The sequence below is a fragment of the Macaca thibetana genome, chromosome 11, assembly GCF_024542745.1.
Source record: "Macaca thibetana thibetana isolate TM-01 chromosome 11, ASM2454274v1, whole genome shotgun sequence".
Classification (NCBI taxonomy): domain Eukaryota; kingdom Metazoa; phylum Chordata; class Mammalia; order Primates; family Cercopithecidae; genus Macaca; species Macaca thibetana.
The window spans coordinates 112,590,501-112,596,500 of record NC_065588.1 but is presented as its reverse complement, the minus strand read 5'-3'; positions in this window follow the sequence as shown (position 1 = coordinate 112,596,500).

The window sequence follows — 6,000 nt, the reverse complement described above, 5'->3', positions numbered from 1 at the left end:
ACATTGCAGTCACGAATGTCACATGCCTGCTTGACCACTTGCATGTTATGTGGTCTTCAAGAAACGTCTTCAGGCCAGGTGTGGTGGCTCACGCCTGTAATCCCAGCATTTTGGGAGGCTGAGGCAGGCAAATCTCTTGAGGTCAGGAGTTTGAGACCAGCCTGGCCAACATGGTGAAACCCTGCCTCTACTAAAATGCAAAAATTACCCGGGCATGGTGACAGGTGCCTGTAATTCCAGCTACTCAGGAGGCTGAGGCAGGAGAATGACTTGAACCTGGGAGGCGGAGGTTGCAGTGAGCCGAGATTGTGCCACTGCACTCCAGCCTGGGCAACAGAGTGAGACACTATGTCAAAAAAAAAAAAAGGGGGTCTTCACCTCTCTGAATATCCATCTCCTCCTCTACAAAATGGGTGTTATCCTCTCACTTATTCCCATGTGTCCTATGGAAGGGATCAAATGGGAAGGTAAAGAGTAATGCTTAACACAGGGCTTGCCTGGCACGCAGCAAGCTCTCTGGAAACAGAAGCTATTATTATTACAACCACTATTATTATTACTATTATTCCTCTTGTGCTCCTCTGCCCCCATTGCTGAAGGGTGTAAACGGGCTAAGGGGAATCCTTGGTGCTTAAATCTGGAAGGTCTAGGTGGTGGCCTCTGCCCTTCACTTTGCCTCGGGATGTGGACTTCGAGCACTTCAAAAGTATCTGGTCTGGGGACTGGGCACGGTGACTCCTGTCTGCAATCCCAGCATTTTGAGAGGCTGAGGTAGGCGGATCACTTGAGACCAGGAGTTCACAACCAGCCTAGGTAACAGAGTGAGACTCTGTCTGTCTCAAAAAAAAAAATTTTTTTTAATCAGTTGATCCTTCAACCCAGGAGTTCGAGTGAGCTATGATTGCATCACTGCACTCTAGCCTGGGCGACAGAGTGAGACCCTGTCTCTAAAAAAAAAAAAGGGATCCTGTCTGACTCCTTCATTATTAGGTAGGAGAACAGGGAATGGGAACCTCTGAGAAGAGGAATGATCAGGCCAAGATCCCACAGCTGGCTAGTGAAGTGCCGCCACCTCAACCACTCCCTAAGTGCCAGGCAGAAAACATGGACCGCTCCCTCTATCCCTGACAGCAGTTCTCCAAGAGATGCTTTCCCAGCCCCATTTTCCAGATGAGGAAATGGAGGCTTAGAGAGGGTCTAAAGTGATTTCATCAGATTCAAATGACTATTACAGTACTGGCAGAACTTGGGCTTGAAACTAAGAGGAGGGGACTCCAAACCTCAGGCCCTTTCTTTGGTACACTGAGACAGACACCTCCTACCTCTTAAGCAGCCTAACCAAATATCAAAATCAAGCCCGTCATCTTGGTAGGGTGACCAACCCACCCTGGTTTGTCCACAACTGAGCGGGTTCTGAGATGCTGGGCTTTCAGGGCTAAAACTGGGTTAAAGCCCTGAGCAAACCTAGGATGACTCCACATCTCGGTATTACAAACACCAGGCCCTAAGCCGCCGGCCTTCCCACCCTGCCCTCCGTTCCCATCTCCACATCTGCATCATGCCGGGTGTGGGTAGAACCTTCAATTGCCATTGCTGTGAATCCCTGTCGATCTTCCAAAGGAAGCCTTGTGAAGTCACCTTAGGGCACAACGTACTAAAATTAAAGCATTAGTTAAAATACATAAAACATGAAACAGCGAAAGCAATGGAAACAGCTGAAATAGTATAATAAAACATGTCATTACAGCAGATTAGGATGAAAAATAGTTCTTGCATTATGCCCTGAAGGTTGGCAAACTGGGGCTTCGTAAATATGTCAAGAAATGTACACACAAACGCACACGCATAGATATTTATATGCGAAATCTCAGAAGCAATGGAACCAGCCGAAACGGTAGAATTATGTGCATTTCGCGAAGAAAGTGTGCATTATTGCCCTGGTTTCTGTAACACGCTCAGATATAGAGGGAGGAGGGGACAGAAATGTCAGAATCTGCAGAATGTCACAGGGCCCTGCCGTTTCCCATCAAGAGTTCCCTGGGAGGTAACGTCATCTGTGCAGGATCAGCTCTCGGACCCTCGCGCACTCGCCTATCAGAAGTCTCTTTGGACTTGTTCCCTCGGTTGCTGCTACTCCCACTCAGGCCCCACGCGACATCACATTCCTGTTGCTAATGGGTTCACAGTCTGTTTTGCCATATGGGAGGAGGTAGAGTTTCTTTTTTCTTTTGAGACAGGGTCTTGCTCCGTCACCCAGGCTGGAGTGCTGTGGCATGATCCCAGCTCACTGCTGTGACCTCCTGGGCAGAAGCAATCCTCCCACCTCAACTCTTGAGTAGGGGACTATAGGCACGCACCACCACGCCCAGCTAATTTTTGTATTTTTAGTAAAGATAGGGTTTCACCATGTTCGCCAGGCTGATCTCAAACTCCTGGCCTCAAGCGATCTTCCCACCTTGGCCGCCCAAAGTGCTGGGGTTACAGGCATGAACCACTGTGCCCAGCCTAGAATTTCTTAAAGTCAACTACAAACCAACTTTTACCCACTATTACTCCCGGCTGGGATTGCCCGACACCTGCATGGGGCCAGAGGAAGGGGGAAATAGGTAGGGTGACTGACGAACCATCCCCACTCACCCGGGACTGTCCCAGTCCTAGCACAGAAAGTCCTACATTCCAGACAACCCCTGGGTCCGGGGCCAACTGGGATGGATGGTCCCCTCCAGTCAAGCCTCTCTCCCATGGCTCTTTGCCATCAGTGTTCCGTTTCTTTCTAATTACATTTTTAAGTTAAAGGGGGACAAAGCAAAGCTAGTGAAATTGACTCAACCCACTCCTGAGTCATTATTTCCCCTACTGGTTCCAAAAGGAAACATTTGACTCAGATTATGAGAATTAGCAGAAAGATATGAATTGTTTGTGTGTCACCAAAGCCCTTGAGCAACGACTGTCCACCCGTGATCAGCAAATTAGCAAATTGCCTCTGGGTTGATCTTCCTGGCTCGGCTTGGGGTCTGTTTTATTTCACTGACAGGCACCTGTCTCGGATAGTAGGGCCCTCAGAGTGATAAATTGCATCCATATTTACTCTTCTTCCCAAAGCTAATTGTTGGGGGTGAGGGTTGTGTTTGAAATACCTTTTTGATGTGCTAAGAGCTTCCTACGAGGTAAATAAACAGACTGTTGGGCTTAGCCAGAGGTGTCTGCAGAAGCAATATCCTAATTCTCGGTAGTTAATGGTCATTAACCTCTCCAGCTTTCCCTCTTTCAGCTCACACCCTCATCCTATAACCATTGTCATTACTTATAATAACATTTTACACTTGTAGGTCAGCTTTTCTTCCTAAGTGCTCTAGTCTTGCCTAATGAGTAGCTTTCGAATCTAAATAATGAAGCATTTGCCCTTCTCAGGTTCCCGCTTCTAGTGGGGAGAATGGTTTTCCCCTGACCTTTTGGTTTGAGTGTGCACACATGCACCCACACACGTGCATACTCTCACACACGCACACATGCATACTCACACACACACACGCATACTCACACACACACGCATACTCACACACACATGCATACTCACACACATGCATACTCACACACACACGCATACTCACACACACGCATACTCACACACACGCATACTCACACACACATATGCATACTCACACACATGCATACTCACACACACGCACACATGCATACTCACACACACGTATACTCACACACACACGCATACTCACACACACATATGCATACTCACACACATGCATACTCACACACACACGCATACTCACACACACACACGCATACTCACACACACATATGCATACTCACACACATGCATACTCACACACACACGCATACTCACACACACATATGCATACTCACACACACACGCATACTCACACACACATATGCATACTCACACACATGCATACTCACACACACACGCATACTCACACACACACGCATACTCACACACACATATGCATACTCACACACACACGCATACTCACACACACATATGCATACTCACACACATGCATACTCACACACACATATGCATACTCACACACATGCATACTCACACACACGCACACATGCATACTCACACACTCATACACACACATGCATACTCACACACGCACACATGCATACTCACACACTCATACTCACACACACATGCATACTCACACACGCACACATGCATACTCACACACTCATACACACACATGCATACTCACACACGCACACATGCATACTCACATGCACACATGCATACTCACACACTCATACACACACATGCATACTCACACACGCACAAATGCATACTCACATACACACATACACACATGGACACACACGCATACTCACACACACGCACACATGTACACACACATACACACACACGCATACTCACACACATACACGCATACTCACACATACACACATGCATACTCACACGCACACACGCATACTCACACACAAACACACACGCATACTCACACACACATGCATACTGACAGACATGCATACTCACACACATGCACACACACATACACGCATGCATACTCAAAATACATGCATACTCACACACATACACGCATACTCACACAATACACATGCATACTCACACACATGCACACACACGCATACTCACATGCATATGCACATGCACACTCATACATGCACACACACAACTTACACACATACACACATGCATGTGTACTCACACATACATGCATACTCACACGTATACACACACGCATATTCACACACATACACACACATACTCACACTCATACACACACATATGCATACTCACACATACACACACATGCATACTCACACACTCACACAGATACACACACGCATACTCATACATGGATACTCACACATACATGAATACTCACACACCTGCACACACATGCATACTCACACACTCGCATACATGCACACACACGTGCACACACATGCATACACACATTCATACACATTCATACACACACAAACACATACACACATGCACACACACATGCTCTATTGCATTTATTTCTCTACAAGATCCAAATAATAAAGATAGCTTCTTTTTTTGTTTTTTGTTTTCGTTTTGTTTTTTAGAGATAGGGTCTGGCTCTGTCATCCAGGCTGGAGTGCAGTGGCACAATCATGGCTCACTGCAGCCTGGAACTCCCAGGTTCAAGCAATCCTCCCACCTCAGCCTCCCAGGTAGCTGGGACTACGGGCACATGCCACCATGACCAGCTGTGTGTGTGTGTGTGTGTGTGTGTGTGTGTGTATGTGTGTGTTTGTGTTTTGTAGAGATGGGGGTCTCACTATGTTACCCAAGTTGGTCTTGAACTCCTGGGCTCAAGCGATCCTCTCTCCTCAGTCTCCCAAAGTGCTGGGATTATAGGTGTGTGCCACCGCTCTCACTGACTCTCATTTTTTGAGTGCTTAAAATCTGCTCAGTTACTGAGCTACAGGCACTCAGCCTGCATTGATTTTATCTGCACAACAAACTGTGATACTTCAACGGGGGCAATCAGCCCATTCTACAGAAGAGGAAACTGAGGATCTAAGAGGTGCAATAACTGGCTCAGAGTCACATTTTTAGCTAATAAGTTATAAAGCACCCATGACTGTCACCAGGGCCCGTATCCTTAGCCACCACCGAGCCAAATGATCTCAGCCAACTTAGGTCCTTTGAATGCCGTCACCCATTATCCCCAGGCAAAGCTCAGGGAGAGAAGACAGTCTCAAGAACTCCCTCCCAGTGGGTAGGGAGCTACAGAGCCCTGAAGACCAGTTGCTCCATTATAGAAGTGGGAAGTGTCACTGTCCCTGTTGCGCCTGGCGTGGTGCTGGGCAGCCTGGACCTGGAGCGGTTGCCTTTCGAAGAGGATGGCGGGGCTGCCTACGCCCTAGCTGGACTCTGCTGTGCCTCTCCTGCCCTGGCTCAGTCAGCTTCTCCTGGCCCCCTGCCCCTTTCCAGAGGTTTAC